Raw genomic sequence first — 18826 nt, 5'->3', positions numbered from 1 at the left:
ACTCCTACTTAATTCATTATTATATTCAGTAGATTTTCCTCCAGAACAGAGAATTTGCAGATATCTCCCTTCTGAATATACTTTACCACATTAATTACATTAATAAGGTTTCTGTCTGGTATGTGTTCTTTGATCATAGTGGAGATGAATGGGAGTTTCAATGTTTTTACCACATTGATTATATTTGTAAGGTTTCTCTCAAGTATGTGTTTTCTTATGTCTTTGGAGATTACTGTGACGTGAAAAGGCTTTAAAACATTGATTACATTCATAAGGTTTCTCTCCAGTATGTGTTCTTTTATGATTTTGGAGATTACTGGGTCTTGCAAAGGCTTTACCACATTTGTTACATTCATAAGGTTTCTTTCCAGTATGTGTCAGTTTATGTCTTTGGAGATCACTGTGACGTTAAAAGGCTTTAAAACATTGATTGCATTCATAAGGTTTCTCTCCAGTATGTGTTCTTTTATGATTTTGGAGATTACTGTGACATGCAAAGGCTTTACCACATTGATTACACTCATAGGGTTTCTCTCCAGTATGTGTTCTTTTATGATTTTGGAGATTACTGGGTCTTGCAAAGGCTTTACCACATTTGTTACATTCATAAGGTTTCTCTCCAGTATGTGTCAGTTTATGTCTTTGGAGATCACTGTGACGTGAAAAGGCTTTAAAACATTGATTACATTCATAAGGTTTCTCTCCAGTATGTGTTCTTTTATGATATTGGAGATGACAGGGTCTTGTAAAGGCTTTACCACATTGGTTACATTCATAAAGTTTCTTTCCAGTATGTGTTCTTTTATGATATTGGAGATGACAGGGTCTTGTAAAGGCTTTACCACATTGGTTACATTCATAAAGTTTCTCTCCAGTGTGTGTCAGTTTATGTCTTTGGAGATGACTGCGCTGTGCAAAGGCTTTACCACATTGATTACATTCAGAAGGCTTCTCTCCAGTATGTGTTCTTTTATGTCTTCGGAGATGACTGTGATATGAAAAGGCTTTACCACATTGATTACATTTATAAGGTTTCTCTCCAGTACATGTTCTTTTCTGATATTGCAAAGTACTGTGCTGTGCAAAGGCTTTACCACATTGATTACACTCATAGGGTTTCTCTCCACTATGACTTCTTACATGCCTGCAAAGATAATGAGCAAATGTGTAATCTTTAGTACATTCATTACTATGATCAATCATGTAATCAATATGAATTATGATTACAATTTGGTCTAATGGCAAGGAAGCATCAGATCTTAAGGTTTTAGCACTTTGTATGTTCATGGTGTTCTCTCTCATCATGAATTAGTCAAGACACATGTGATGGTTATTACATGACTCATATTTATAGCATCCTCTTTTAATATGGGATTTTTATATAATGTATTTCAGCTCTTTTAATAAACTTTGAACAACCTTGATCTTTATAACACTGACTGTATTCATAATTTTAACTGTACTGTGAAATACAACACATTTGACTGTGAACCAGGACCCACAGAATTTCCAAATTCCTACTACCCATCAACTTTTTCTACACTATGAGTTTGGGGCTGTTCCCCATAAAACTAGAAAAACAATTAATTGCAAATATATATCATATTCCTAATGTCTATCAAAAGAAGAATACTACATATATTCTCATTGCTTTAGGAAAAAAAAATTATGTTGCTTCTTACAATATCCCTATGCTCACATGGTTTCTATCCATCAGGACACATGATATACCTAATTAAAAAATGACAAATGAAAGGTTTACACATTGCATTTACACTATTTGGTTTTGTATTCCTCATAACATGTGCAATATAGATTAATGTTTCTCCACAACAAAATTCTTGATTCTCATAAAATGCCCTCTCACAAAACTTAATCATATTACTACAAGAATATGAGTATCACCAATTTTACTATGGACTATTTGTTTACTAGAATGTTTAGGATATAAATTTTCAATATTCAATGTGCAATATCTAAGTACTATGGGACTATATAGATTGCCAGGTCCACTGCACAGCTCTACCGTAGCTACTTATCAAAGGGATACACAAATCAGATATTGGATCTTATAATCATAGTTACACTTAAAGGACTGTTATTTCATACTCTTGCTTTTCGTTGGAGATTCCAAAAGATATGAAAAATTCCTCAGAGGCAAATTTGTATCATCTTTCACATGAAAATTACCTTTCATGTCTTGTACAACTTTGAAAATGTTCTTCAAGGTGATCGTCTTCCCCATTATAGCCTAAAACACAATATAAAAAAATTAAATGATATTCTATTGGAAATTAGGAAAAATTCAAGGTACTGTGAATTTTCACTGCACCATGAATGTTACAGTGAAAATTTAGTGAAATTAAATTTTTCAGCTCAATCTTCATTATTCACAATTAAAATAGTAAAAGACTATCAATATACAACAAACATTTGTTTCCTTTATAAAAAAAAATAAGTCTTACCAATAGCTTTGAGGTTCAGGTAGTTTTCCAACATCACATCTTTGTAGAGATTCTTCTGGGAAGGATCCAGCAAATTCCACTCTTCCTCAGTGAATTTCACATGTACATCATCAAAAGTCACTGCATCCTATATTTCCCATACATGTATACAACACAAAGTGTGGTACTAACATCAATGTAAAGGAAATACATGCTTTTTCAAAAAAATATTCATATAATTTTGGCAATTTCTGCACTTATTTTCGGACTCAGAATTTACAATCACTGTGCCATTTTAGAAGGAGCGTTAATTATAAGATTTACCTGTGTTGCTTTTGAACACATTGTATAGGATACAGCCTTGCCAGAGAAATGCCAAATGAGAGGGAGATACAGGATAAACAGATCCACAACACTGAGCACACATCTGAAAAATTGTATGAACATATACTAACTACAAGAGTGATGGGCAAGCTGGATGTATGTGCCCATGACTTCAATCACAGATATACAAACAGGTGTATGTCAGTGAGGTGGATGGCAGCATGTCATATGTATCATGTTCTAGGAGATCAAAAGTTATATATTAAGAACCTCAATCCCTACAAAAATCCACCAAGGAAATAAAAATGATAGAGAACGCAGAGTTCTATACTAAAACTTCCCATAACGAATTATACATTCACTTCAGATCCGTATCCATCTTGTAGAAGCATGAAGTGCAACAGTTTAAACTATAAAATTAATTAAATTTTACTAAAAGGGAATGCATGCTTAACCAGTTACAAATGAACAGATGAAAATATAGTAATTTAAATGTTGATCATAAATAAGCAATATAGGATAGGAGAGAGAGCTCAGCAATGGAAAGCTCTCATAATTCCACATTGTGGTTGTCAATTTCTCACATACAGATGGAGACCAACAACTCCTCATTACTTCAAGATCAAGAGTTCTGAGGTCATCTTATGACAACAGTAAAGAAGAGACATATGATATTCATATTCATACACATAGGAAAATACTATTTATTCAAACATTTCAGAACAATCACAAGTGTGAGGAAGTAGATCATATACCTGGAATCCAAGGACTCTGAAGGCCCAGGTAGTATTGATGTAATGAACATATATCAACTTGAGAAATAGAATAAACCTACATATTTGGCCAAATTTCAAAGTGACACATGAGAATTAAAAGTTCCACAAAAGCATATCCTTATTTTGCAAAACCATGTCAGGTGGCTTATGTGGTTCCTATATTGACTATCAGGAGAGTAAGGATTTCACAGAGAGATTTTGTCTTGAAAAACAAAAACAAAGCTATAATATTATAAAAAATATTAAACCACTGGGTTTGCAAAATAGCTTAGCATTAAATGCAAATGGGTTTAAAGCATTTTAGGTGCTTTATGGACAGAGTACAAATGTTGACTGTATGGGAGCATGTGAAGAATCCTGATGGATCAGTTTCAACTACAACACAGTAGACACATAGAACAAAATTTGTCCCATCTAAAAGAAAGGCAAGGGCACACCTGAAGCACAGAATGAGGGACTGCCCAATGAAAATTCGCCCAACTGGGGACCCACCTTATGGGCAATCTCCAATCCTTAACATTATCTTGGATATAAAGTTATGCTCCTAGACAGTAGACTTTCATAAGTGATCAATCAGAGGCTTCACCCAGCAGCTGACTGAAATGGATGCAGAGAACCACAGTAAAACAGAGGATAGACCTTGGAGATGTTTAAGGAAAAGTTGGGGAAATATTCAATGTCCTGAATATGGTAGGAACTCCACAGGTAGTCTAGCAGACTCAACTAACCTATAACCTTGGGGTCACTGAGAGACTGAGCCACCAACCAAATAGCAGACACAGGCTTGACTAAGGCCCCTGGCATATAAGTAGAAGATGTTCAGGTTAATCTTCATGAGGGTCCTCTAACAACTGGAACAGGCAGTGTCCCTAAAGCTGCTGCATATCTTTGGTATCTGTTCCTTTAACTGCACTCCAAAGTCTGGACTCAGTGGGAGAGGATGCACTTAACCCAGCAGAAACTTCAAGCCCCAGCCAGGGGACCCAATCAACTCCATTCTGACCCTGGATGCTATAGGCTCATGTTTATCCTGTAATGAAAATGCACTCAATCTACAGTGATCCTAATTGGCTGCTGGAGCTCCTACATGTTTCAAATGTCTAAGTGTCTTCTGACACTCAAGGCAATTATCTTGAACTTCAAATCGTTTAAAATCTCAAAGTAAGTCATATCTTTCTGACATACAATGATACAGAATACTCCTTCCTTTTCCAGTAGAAAGGAATATGTACTCCCTTTTCAACCACATGCCATTCCTACCAGGAGATAAAGTAGGCATTCTATGGATCTACCTCACTATTTGTTATCCCATATGCAATTTACACAGCTGTCCCTAACACTGTTCAAACACCAGAGATAGCTTACCCTTTCTCCTGACTATTGCTCTGGGTGGACTGCTAAGATCATATCTGACTGCCTGCCACTTCTCCTAGCTTTCAACATTCTCAAGCATTCCCTCTTATACATACCCGCCAAACAGGTCAATAAAAGAGGCAAAACGCAGCCAACATTCTCTGAAAATACAGACAGCAAACAGTAATTCAGGAATAAAATTACCACCCAAATAAGACAAGCCCAGAGACCAGAATCTAGACATATTATCACCACAAACCCAGATGTATACACACCAGAATAGGAATATAATGAAGATCAGCCAGGGAAATATGTCACCAAGAAATTCCAAGTGTCCTGTCACAGCATGTCCTCAAAAATTAAAACATGCAAGAGATCTGATACAAAAGAGGTTGTTTTGTGGAAAGGACAGGAGAACCTACAAACTGGAATACCTATATGGAGCAGACAGAACATGATGAGAGAAGAGAAAGACTATAGAAGGGGCATGTGTAGAGAACAGAAACAGGGAAGAAATATGGAGAGCAGCTGAAGCTAGTGCTCCATGTATCTAAAGCACACCTGACAACAGCAGCAGTTGATGGAGGCAGGTAATGATTTAAGCAGGAGCTAAGTCCCTGAGAGCAGGCCTTTGAAATTGCCTGCACGTTAACTACTACAGAGGCAAGGTTCACATAACAAACAGGAAAGGAGGATTAAATGAATAAATGGACTAATTGATCAAAAATATTTGTAGTCTAAAAGTTTCCTGATACTAAATAAACAGGAACAGTGCAACATATAGAAAGCAAATACTAGAAATGACTGTAATAGAAGATGAATATTATCTCAAAGACAAGGAAGTACTTTTAATGAAATCCTAAATGAATAATTTCTAAACTAAAACTATGATTCCTATTAAGGTATAAGAAGCATCCAAAATATGAAATAGATTGGAATAAAAAAAAAAAGTCCCCTCGCCACACTATATTCAAAACACTGTACATTTAAAGAAATAGGAATAGTGCAAAAAAAGAAGAAAATAATAAAGAAAAGAAAACAGAAACCAGTCACATGTAATATAAAGCTATTAGATTCATATCAGCCCTCTCACTAAATAGTGTAAAACAAAACAAACAAAAAAAAGTTTTGGAAACATGCTGCAGAATTAAAAGAAAAAGCAGCCATGATATTTCTAAAATAAACTCAATGGTCCAAATAATTTAGAAAGATTCAGCCATGACAGGGAAGATATTCAGAGGTCAGTGCCTGATTTAGCAAGTAAGAACCAGTAGAAACCTCACACATAGTCAAATCTAGCTGATGTTTCCCATCTAACTCCTGATAGGACCCTCCACCCCAGCACCCACTGCTCAACCACCTGTCCTCCCCTTTGTGGGCAGATATCCTGTGCTTACCATGTCTCGAATTCAGAGCTTCCCTGAGGTCCCCTCACAGCACAGCACGGAACAGCAGATTTCAGAGCAGGAAATAGTGAACTATTCTGGCCTGCGCAGCCACAGTGAACTTGCAGAGAGGTACCCGGAACTACTCAGCTGCCTGCTCCTCTCCTTGTAAGCGATGACCCTGCACTTACCAGGACCTAAATTCAAACCTTGCCTGAGCTTCCCTCACAGCACTTGCCTTCCCCTTCCTGTAATCAAGGTGAATTGCTTGCATAGCTCATTCCTCAGGTGCAGTGGGGGAGTCAATCTGAACCACAAGGGGATGGGTTCCCAGGCTATTAACTTTAATGGATGACTTTAGGAAACAAGTGTTTTGTATTCTGGCTTCATGCTGGGCTCAGGGAATTGCTGCTCCTTTCCCCCAGAAGATAAGTTCTTGATTTTGAAGATTCCCTTGTCAGACAATCATTATTTGAAGAAGAGTACAATTGTCTCTGAGACATTATAATAAATCTTCTTTCTACATACACAGAAAAATTCACTCTCTATTTGAGATATGTTGATATAGAAAACATGTGCTAACACAACTGTGGGTGTTTCTACACCTTGACATTGAAAAAGATCTGCTGACTAACAACAGTGATCCACAGTGTTTGTCATCTGTTTCCTGGTTTTCTTCAGGGATTGTTTCATGCCTATCATCTGATGGAAAGGAATTGTATGAAGACGCAAACCAAAACACCTGTTTACTAAAATCCCTCTTTAATGTTAAAAGCCTGCAAATCCTTCCACTGATGGGCCAGCTTTATATCACCCATGCAAGTCAAGTAATAGGCTATCCACCTTGATTTTAGAAAGAAGAAGAAGCGGAAGTGCTGTGATGAATTCTCAAGCAAGCTATGAAGTCAGGTCATGAGGAGTGTAGGATCACTGCCCACAAAGGGAGGAGAAAGCAGCTGAACAGCCTCAGTTGCAATGGTGTGTCCTCCTCCAGTGCTAGGTGGGTTTCTAGGAGGACAGGCACAAATGCTATGGGAGTGCGAACCTGACCTAAGATATGTGAAAGTCTGGCCCAGGACTGGAAGCTCACTCTAGCCTTGAGGAGGGGTTGTGTTAATGTTGATGCATTTTAAATCCATTCTGCATCCCATTTTGTGAGGAGAATTGACAGATGTGAAGGATTTAGCACATCTACATGCACTCAATTGTCTTTTTGGAAATATCATTTTCTAGGAGGCAGCATAATCAAAGCACCTGGCGCCCATTATATCTTCTAGAATTTTTGAGTCAAGGACGTCATTCAGAACTCCACGCCAAGGGCAGACTCTCAGAAAAATTAACTACAAGCCTATATCAGTAGTTTTACCAATCCCTTCCATACATTCATTATAATAGCATGTTCACATATCTACATGTTTATTTTATTCTATTCTTTTAATTATTTAATCTTTATTATTTAAAATTATGTAGTTATCGCCCTCCTCATTTTCCCCCTGACTCTTCCTCTTCCCATACCTCCTCCCCCATCTCCAACAGGATATCCACACCTCACAACTCTCAGACCTTCACAATTCCTGGGTCCTACCAATTCTCAGGGGGTCAATGTGTCTTCTCCCACTGAGGTCAAACCAGGACGTCCTATACCATATATGTGAGGGCCTCATGTCAGCTGGTTTATGCTGCCTGGTTAGTGGCATAGTGTGTGAGAGATTTTGGTTGTCTGGGGTAGTTGAGATTGTTGGTCTTCCTATGGGTCACCCTATCCGTCAGCCTATTCCAGCTATTCCATAATTCAACCACTGGGGTCCACAGCTTCTGCACATTGTTGGATATAATATTTTTGTACTTTAGAGCAGAAAAAGAAATTTTCTGCCTCAGAGTATGGCCAATATATTGAACAATAGATGAAAAAACAGGCAGTGCACTGTCATATATGTGCTCCAACTGGAAATAAGTAGTGTTCTTATTTCATCTATGTAGATTATTTAGTTAATTTATGTTTGATTTGATACATGGTTTCTATTTGTAGCTATGTCTGTTCTGTTACTCACTTTCTATACAAGGTCATAGATACAACTCTCTTATCAAATTTTCTTGGAAGATACCAGGGGAGAGATATCCACAAAAGCAATATGACGAATACATTTGTAATAAGGATTTGAGAATTTTATTTCTTCCAGAGGAAACAAAGCAAGTAAAGGGGTAAAGATTTTATGGAGAATGTACAAATGATTGTCAGATATGATACTTCTAGTCATCAATAGAGGAGCCAGTGAGAGTGATTTCAAAACTAGATACATGCACTGTGATCCAGTAATTGATAGGTTTGTGTCAACATTTGATAAAGTTCCTGAATTATTTATTCAAAAATATGATTTCTCCCTGATCTTTTGGATAGAATTTCTGTCAGGTCTTATTAAAATGATGTAGACCTTGGGTACAAAGATGCATACAAGCATCCCTGCACTGGATGCCAAGATGGAGAAGATCTCCTGTCGCGCGCCTATCATCTCTCACGAACGACGCACGGCAATAGGATTCTTCTGCAGGATTCTTCTGCGGACATTCTTTACTGTACAGCTTTTTGGTACCACTCCTGAGGCTGAGAGTTCTGAACCTTCCCCGGAAGGGCCACCAACTGTCGGCGCCTAACCTCGTCCCGCAAGAAAAGACGCAACACAACCAGGTTCTTCTCTGCAGCACTTTATTTAGGATCTTCCTTTTCTACTTCTACACGGGGCCCCGAACCTGTCTTTTGCCGCCTTTATATAGTCCAGCAGCCCTCGCTTAGGGGCATGTTGCATTGTGATAGGAGAACTAAGGTTCACCTCATTAGCATGCCAATGTTGAGTCATAGCAAAGCCATACTGCACGTGTGTTAAAGTTGTTTACCAACTGCACGTGTGTTAAAGTTGTTTACCAACTGCACGTGTGTCAAAGTTGTTTGCATGGACTAAATATTTCCTACCAGCACCGTCTTGCAACAGCGCGGGATAAAGTGGCTTCCCACAAAGCATTGCATCGCCAGACTGGGAAGAATTTTGGCCTCTATTAGGCAATGCAAATAGATGCTATTATTGTGGGTTTAACACCCAATATTCCACAGTGTAATGCTCAGGAGGGTATAATTAACTAACTGGAGATTTCTCTGTATTTGAAGGTCAAGGACTTGCCCTCAGCGTTCCATGGATAACCTGAAGGTTCCGAGGGAGTGCCGTCTAAGTTTTGTCAAAAACACAGCAGATTCCGAAGAGCATGGACTGCCTAGTGCATGTGATTTGCCAGCCCTGACTATAAGATCTTCCACGTCTGAGCCATGTTCTGTGGAGAGTCAAGCCACTGCTCTGAGGAAGGCTGGTGTGCAGATTGGGATCTGTACTCCTTTTGTGTATTTGAGAGCGTGGACTACCTGAGATATGACCGAAGATTGAACTGTGCCATGAAGAAGAGCACAGAGATCTCCCCTATTGAGAATCAGAGGGAGACATGTGTGGCCTCAGGAGATGTAAACAGCAACAACCTAGACAAAGATATAGAGGAGGTAGACCAACCCTCACCAAGCTTGCTGAGGGACAAAGGGCTAGAACTTGAGACCTATGATGGTGGAGACTGCCCTGACCAGAATCCTGCTTCTTACAGTCTCAGGAACCTAGGATGCTGGGCATGGCTTCAAAAGGCTTTTGACCCAAAGAACAAAAAGAAGTAAACAAGCCACCCAGAACTCTCTTTGGGGGCCAGGAGCCCTGATTCCTGCTAAGACTTGCAATTAGGGGATCTTCTGTCAGCTCCTCTATTAAAGCAAAGGCACACACAAGGCAGCCATCTGGAGTTTGTTTGCTTGTTTCTTTACATCTTTCTTAATAAAAGTGTTAAAAATCTGGAAATTTGTGTTCTTATTGAAATGACTCTAGTGAAAATATGGGGGCTAGAGTGGACCCAGATGAGGATATTCTATTCTTTCCAACTTTTGGCTACAGGAGTAACTGGTTGTTTGTCTTAAAGGAAGTCCTTAGGAGAATTTAGCATCCTGGTTTTCATGGGTGTTGGGACATAAAAGAATCAAAACACAGGGAGTAGCCTTGAGCACTTTTGGAAACCTCTCTGCTTAATCAACATGGTTGAGGAGTGATCCGCCCACGTGCTTCCTTAACAAATTAATCTAGGGGCCACCTACAACTTCCATTTTACCCCTTTTTCCTTCTGTGTAGACTAGACTAGCCCTGAACTCAGATTTACTTTGCCTTGTCTCTCTAGTATGGGGATTAGTGGCCTGTGCCATCACTTCTGCACAGGAGAATCTGTATTTTTAGCAATTTTCTTTGGAAATTTCTGCTTCACAATGGAGCTCACCTGGAGAAACAGTTGGACTAAGTTGGAAGGTCAGGGCTTTGCTGGCCCTGACACAGAAAAGCCAGCTCACTGGCCTCGAGAGGGTGTCTTTTAAGTGCTTCCACTCTTGGAAGAACTTCATGTTTTACAAGCCTTACTTCTACTGTTGGTCTTCCTTACAGTTTAATCCCTCAGTAGATTAAGCCATGTACCAGGCTAAAGAATGATTGCACAGCTCTTAATGTCAAAAGATCAATTATGTATCATTTCTTACATTTAGCTCTCTGAACTTCATTTCTCAGGAAGCGTATGTAGGAAATAAAATAAACACTGCACAGAAATACTGACCAGCATGTTTTCCTTTGAATATTCAATATTTTCTTTCATTCACATCACTGAGAACGTACAACAGAGGTGGGAAGTCTCAGGTAATACACATTGCATTCACTGAGAGAATGACACATCTTTGGGCACCAGGCTGTTCTGTCAGCATTAGTAGCTCGCCCTGGGTTCGAATCAAGTCCCATTGCAGCTTGCTGGGCATATTCTGATTTGGTGGTGAAAATGAAAGCACCAAGAAACAAAATCACAGACACAGTTCGAAATGATTTCAGCTCACACAAGCTAACAGCCAAGAAAAACTTGGCTGTGTGGGAAATTCGCAGTTAGTAGAGCCCTGAGCTTCCAAAGATGTGCACTGACCATTAGCATTCCTCTATGGAGGAAGAGCAGCCCCACAGCGACCCCTGCTGTGAAGAAGTGGCAGCACCTGGACCTCAGAGGCTGAGCTGTGGATCTAGGGAGCTTAGGATCTTCTGGCTCCTTCCTTGTTCCCTGCTCCAGCCGTGGCCTCTATAAGTGTGGACAAGCCAACAGGGCGACTAACTATGGACCTGCCCTGCCAGGATTGCAAGACTCACACAAAACTCAGGGTTTTTGAGTGAGTCAATTGTGGCTGTCCTGCGTTTTCCCTGTCAAGTGGACTCTTGGGCCATGGCCCCAAGGCAACAGGGAAACTACATCTTGATGGAAAGTCCAGCTGAGAAGGAATACCAGTTGAGTACTTGTCTGTGCCATCTGGAAAATCTTAGAAGAACAGAAAGAAACCAGCTGTAAGGAGATTTATGTTTGCACTGAGCTTGTTGCATTGCATGAGGGGGTGTGTGTCACAAGTCTTAGCACACTTGTAGGGCCAAATGGGTCTTTACCTAAGGTAGACAGTATGAAGTCTGCTTTTCGAAATGTCAGGAGGTTTAGCAGGACAGAAAACAAACCGAACCCGTGGCACTTGCAATGCATCACCATTCTTGATCAAACGTGCCAGGGGTTTTTGTGAGCCTTTTGGAGCTCACCTTCCATAATCAGAGCTCCTGCAGAATTGCACCTCTGTTCTCCTGGCAGAGCATAATCCTGTCAGCACAGTGAATGTTCGGAGGAACAAAAACACATATGTGGTTTCAAATCACCTGGGGAAAACAACTCGGGCCTGCTGACAGCCTAAGGAAGATGGCTTGAGGGACAAGTCATAGCTATTAGAGAAGCGGGTTCACAGGAGGAGCACTGAGGTCCCCATCACCTGGAACTCCAGTGCCGCAGCACCCTCTGTGGTGAAGAACTTTCTGGACTGCAGCTCTGTAGGAGGACTGAGGGTCTGCACATGGAGACTTTAGCCTTCTTGCCAGGCCTCATTCCTTGACTCTGGTTCCTGCATTGCCCTCAACCACCACAACGATCGTGCATGAGAGTGGTTCCTTGGAGGGGACCAAGATAACTCGAATAAAATAAAATAAAATAAAATAAAATAAAATAAAATAACAACCATAATATAAGTTACACCAGTTCGGCTCCTGTCTGTTATTTTGTAGATCACTAACATTTCCCTAGCACCACAAATCTCTTCTCACCTCGATGGAACTCAGTTTGTAGAACAGGCTACTCACAAGTAGCTGTTTCTTCCTGTGTGGCCCTGACCCCACACCTTTCTAAACAGTCTCACAGGGTCAGGAGAATCCTCCTCAACAAATCTTCTCAGGGCATCTGCTTTCTGTACACACCCCGATGGAAACACAAGGTGAGCTCTTGAATATTTGTCAGCAGAGAGGCCTCAAGAATCACACATCTCATGAGTGTGAAGTCCCACAGAAAGACTCTGTAGTCAGAATGCTTTGAGTGAAAGCCATTCTGGATACACAATCAACACACAATGGGACTTACTCGTTACATTGTGACCAGGTTCCCCTCCTGCAGAAGAAAGGTCCCTGCGGCCACACAGGCTTGACCCTTGGCCGACCTTAAAGCACAGTTCAGTCAGCAACACTGCCTGGTCTGTTCCAAGGTGGGAAAAGATTGCATTCCAGAACTCATGGCCCTGGCATGATAAATTGGCTGGCTCTCAGTCCAGAGCTACTTTTCTGAGGCTGTGTTCCAAGGCTGTCGCCAACACCTCCACAGCAACCACACCTGTTGAGAAGTCCTATCAGGGCAGAGAGGGGCGGAGACCAGTACAAGCTGCCGTCATGGTGACAGCCATGTCTGAAACACCACCAGTTCTGATTGAATGATTGAATGGGATGTCAATCCCTTAAGAAGGCCAACAATATCAAGTACCCCAGACCCCTGGGAGCTCAGAGACTAAGCCGTCAACCTAAAAGCATGGGCTGGCCATGACATACGTAGCAGAGGAAGGCATTGTCTGTACGCAATGGGACACCATTTGTCTAATCTTGAATAGACAGGCTGTCCCAGGGAAGGAAAATGGGGGAGGTGAACTGGTGGTGGATGGGTGGATGAGAGGAGTGGAGGTGGGGGTGATGGAGCACACTCTCAAAGGCAAAAGGGAGGGGCAGTAGAGTAAAGAACCCTGGGAGAGGGTACTGGGTACTGAGGCTACATATGGAATATAAGTAAATAAAACAATTAAAGAGACAGACAGAGAGAGACAGACATAGAGCAGAGAGAGAATGTGAGTGAGTGAGAGAGAGAAAGAGAGAGAGAGAGAGGGAGAGAGAGACAGAGAGAGAGAGAGACAGAGAGAGAGAGAGAGAGAGAGTGAGGGAGGGAGAGTTGTATGGAGGGCTAGCCTTATCCAGCAAGTCTTTCCATGAGACCCTCATAGATGGAGAATGACATAGCTCCTTCTCAAACTCAGGAACATATTTGGCAGAGACAATAACAGCCTGGGGCCTAGCCCTTGGCATATTTGCTCTGGCTAGGATTTTGAGTACTATATTGAACAGATATAGACAGAGCAGGCAGCCTTGTCTGGTCCCTGATTTCACTGGGATTGTTTCAAGTTTCTCACCATTTATATTCGATGTAAGTTTTCTATTTTATGAGAAAATATTTCTATTTAACATTTGAAATAGTTTTAGAAGTGCTTTCTGTGTCTACCATTTTTTATGTATTATTTTCCATGAAAATCTTTGCTTTTAATACATTTTCTATCATTCTTCAATTTAATCAGAAATATTTACCATCAAATTCTTCAATATATTAGAAATGTTTCCTATGTGTTTGGTCCATTAGTAAAGATATATATGAAAAAATGGAAAAAAGAGTTAAACTTGCATAATTTATTGGAAAATACTAATGGTAAAATAATAAACATATATACATACACACACACACACACACACACACACACACATATATATATATATATATATATATATATACATATATATATATATATATATATATATATATATATATATATATATATATACACACACACACACATGCACATACATACATGCATACACACACACACACACACACACATATATATATATATATATCATTAGTATCCCTATTAAACAAAGAAATGTCAGGGTTGGGTAAGTCTCAGGATTAGCTTAAAGAATTTGTGTGTTGTTTTTTGTTAACTCAGTTAATAACAATTTTTATGTATTATTTTCCATTAAAATCTTTGCTTTTAATACATTTTCTATAATTCTTCAACTTTATCAGAAATATTTACCATCAAATTCTTCAATATATTAGAAATGGTTCCTATGTGTTTGGTCCATTAGTAAAGATATATTTGAAAAAATGGAAAAATGAGTTAAACTTGCAGAATTTATTGGAAAATATTAATGGTAAAATAATAAACATTATATAGATAATATATACACATACATATACATACATACACACACACACACACACACACACATATATATAAACAAAAAAAGTCAGGGTTGGGTAAGTCTCAGGATTAGGTTAAAGAATTTGTGTGTTGTTTTATGTGAACTCAGCTTCTATCTTTTCTCTCATATGCCTTCCTAATGCTCGTTTTCATGATATCAAAATCTTCTTTCTTGTGCCCAAAGAAATAGGTCAGTGAGTTATCCATGAACCTAGAATTCCCAGATGGGAACTATCTTTACATTATTATGGGGCCCAGTTCACATACAACAGAAGAATAAATATGACTCACATCATTGCTTTTCTGGTGTGTTGGGGGTATCCAGGGCAGGCTGTGGTGGGAGAACTAGAATTTGATGATACCAATTTGCCTTGGGTTCTGTTGCTTTTATTTTTGCCCTTGTGTCTCACTCTCTGGTTGTCTCTGGTGTTAGCTTATTTGTCTGTGACTGAGGTTTCTCTCTCCTGCAAGCCTGTGTCTCAGTACTCCTGAGAACCGTTCTCTCCAGGAGGAATTTTGGTATGGGGATAATTTGCACATAGTCAGGCAGCTCCTAGGTGGAGCTCCAGAAGTATCCTGTCCCCAGCTGTGACTTGGTTTCTGTGTCTTGATGGCTCTGGGTGGATCCCTCTTGGGCCTGGAATTTTAAGTGGAGTCTTACCTATGTTTGCAGGTGTGGTGTTACTCCTGGGAAATCAGCTCCCTCCCCACAGTATTTGGATATGGAGCACTGTGGCACAGGATCAGCTCTGGGTGCAGGAGGATAATGGAAGGGTCATGTCCCAGGCTGCTCCTCAGTTTTTTGACCTGAGTTCTCTGCGGGGGTCCTTTTGTGCAGATGTGGTAGTCTTAACTGTACTCACAGGATTACCGTCACTCTTGGAAGACCCTCTCTTGGGGATGGAGAACTGTGGTACAGAATTAGCTCTCACATTTAGAGTTTTGATAATATGTGACAAGAGAATTTTATTTTTGTTCTAAATTATTTGGGGTGCTATAGGCTTCTTGGATATTTATGGCCATCCTCTTACTTAGGTTTGAGAAGGTTTTTATTTAAATGATTTTATTGAAATTTTTTTTTCTAGTAGTTTGAATGGGTGTTGAGGGATTGAAACATGCTGTTAGAGAGACAGGGATAGAGGAATGGGATGGGCATTTTTGGGATTTTGTACCATGAGAGAGGTAAGAACTAGACAAAAATATGAAAGTAATAAAAGAGTTAAAAGGTAAACAAAAAACAAGACTGAAAGATCTCCCATGTTCAAGAATATATAGATTTAACATAATATGATGACAACAAACCAAAAGCAGCAGTCATCAGATATAATACAAGCCCCCTTAAATTCTCAGCTCAATTTTTAGCAGACATTTCAAAGACAAATAATACAGATAACATCAAGGAAAAGTGTTCTAACAGCACTGTGGATACAGATCTCAGATGAACAGCTATGTTCTGCTATTCTATCCTTAAAATATGGTCGGTTTTGACTCTAAGGAAGATGGTTCCAAGGATGTCCACAGCTGCGCCTAAATCCAGACCAGAAAGAGTCCATTTTAACTCGCCCTGACTGTGCTCTGTCTCGGAGCTAAGGCAGGACTATAGTGAATTCATTTTTAGTGTCATTTTTTATTTTATGTGCTTGGATGTGTTTCCTGCGTATATCTTTGTGTGGTTCCTGCAAGGCCGGAGGAGCATCAGATCCCTTGGGACTGTATTTACAGGAGTGGATCACCTACCAAGTTGTTCTGGGAATAAAACTTATTTTCTTTCAGTTCACAGTGTTCTTCACTAGCATGCTGTCTGTCTACCTGCATTTTTACTGAAAAATTATTCTAACTTTTAATTAAAGTATATTTTTGTTATGTCTTCTGCTCTCTCATTGCCTTCACTACATCTACCAAGTCAATCATTTTCAGTATGTTTCAGAAAGTATGTACAAATATAAGAATACAATATACTGAGTGCATTTCTGTTGGTTGTGTGTATATGGTCCAGGGATGAACAATTAGGTGAAGACTTGCATAGGATAAGCAATTTGAAAAGTCTCTCTGCCTCAGGCTAATTCTCCCACTTGAGAGACACTTGCTGTGTTTCCACTTTCATGGTCAAACCACATCCCTCTGGAATAATAAAACAAATTAAACTTATTTTAGAAGTGGCCTTAGACATTATATTTTATCATTACTACGTAAAAGGCATTAGTACACAGCCATAGTTTTTTACACCTGCAAAAGTTCCTTCATGTAACTTAAGGGAATTGTGAAATGCGAAAAGGATTTCTTCATGTGTCTTTTCTCAATGCATGTTTACAAGTGCAAATAAAATCGAGGGGCATCATAAAGTCTAAATTGATTCTTGACACTTGTCACAGTTTTTTTTTTTTTTTTTTTTTTTTTTTTTTTTTTTTTTAACAAAAATAATCTTGCGTGAAACAATGTAAGTGTGTTGCTTCAGATCTGGCCAAATTCTTTGTAGTCACAGAATACATTTGGTATTCTTGATTGTTTTCAAAGACTATTGTAGTATGTAAGGGCTTTAATAGATTGATTGCATACCAAAGAGTTTCCTCTTGTACAAGGATACCACAAAGTGCAAAATATTAACTCATTGTCTATGTTTATGGGGTTTATCTGAATTATGACTTTTTCTTATGACTTTTTCATAGTCTTTTTCTAAGACTACTGTTACATACTTTAACACATTGCTTAAGCACAGCGTTTCTCTCCAGGATGTGTTCATTTATATATTTATAGATAAATGTGTTGTGAAAATGTCTTATCACACTTATTGCATTTGTAAGATGTGTTCTGTTGTACATTTGATATGATGACTTACATATGTATGTGTATATATGACTTACGTATATATGTATGACTATAATATATACATGTTGGGAACAAGCAAAAAGAAATTTGTTCTAAGGACTGCCTTTTTGTTAACAACATTCATTTAAACGTAAGTTCAAACTAAATTTAAGTGCCAGGTTATAGTTGACTTTAGTACTTAACAATATCTAGGGAGCTTTCATTATTCATGTTCTGTTCCCCAAAACCTAACAACTATTCATAACTGTAATTTTCATTACTCCTGTTTTATTCCTCAAAATATAATGCCTGTCCCTTTCCACAAAAGAACATATGATTATGATAGGCAAGAACATAATATCTATATTCTGTATCAGTTGAAATACATTAAGAATAGAAAAATGTAGTAATTGAGGGGAAAATGTAGATATAACTTGTCACTGGTATTTGTGGATTTCAAGAATCGAAGCTATATAACTTTCAGACTCTGTGTGGATAGGAGTAGAATATTTCAAATAAGCATGGGAGTGTATTTTTCTCGCCCAGATTTATCAGTACTGACTTGATTACAATAATTTAATATCATTTCCATTCTTCTGATGGTTGAGTTGTGATGGACTTCAGGGGACACACAACATAAATGCTATACCACATTGCTGTATTCCCTATATTTTCTCTCCAGCATGCATAATTTCATAATGATAAAGACTACAGATTTTTGCAAAGCCTTCACCATACCAAATATATTCAAAAGGATTATCTGCAGTACTAATTCTTACATGATGAAGATTGAAGAATTGTGTAGAAGCTTCAACAATCAAAATTCACTCACTTTGTTCTAAATTAAATTTTAATTGCTAAGAACAGATGAAATGATCAATGCAAACTTTATAAAAGCAAGCATTTAATTGGGGCCGTCTTTCAGTTTCAGAAGTTTAGAACATTTTCCTCATAGGAGGAAACATGGTACGCATACAGGCAAAAATAATCCTGGAGAAGCATATAAGAGTTCTGCATCTTGATCCAAAGAAAGTTAGGAAGAGACATCTTCCACGGTGGTAAAAGGGGGGTTTCTTCAGCACATGGAGGATTCCCAAAGCCCACCCTAATACAGTTAAACTTTCTTCCAAAAAACCACATCTCCTATTATTTCCACTCCCTCCCCCACATAAATCATAACTACCACATTCCACTGCCTGGCCCCATATGATTGTTCAAACACAAGAGTGTATGACATCCATACTTAAAGAAAGCATATTGCAA

General features: G+C 38.9%; 1 pseudogene; it reads right to left on the bottom strand.

Moving 5' to 3' along the window:
• Positions 1-264: 264 nt before the first annotated feature.
• LOC127673217 (zinc finger protein 431-like) overlaps positions 265-18826 on the bottom strand; it is a 34179-nt pseudogene continuing 15617 nt past the window's right edge.

The sequence above is a fragment of the Apodemus sylvaticus genome, chromosome 22 (assembly GCF_947179515.1).
Source record: "Apodemus sylvaticus chromosome 22, mApoSyl1.1, whole genome shotgun sequence".
Lineage (NCBI taxonomy): Eukaryota > Metazoa > Chordata > Mammalia > Rodentia > Muridae > Apodemus > Apodemus sylvaticus.
This window is presented reverse-complemented; position numbering and strand designations above follow the sequence as displayed.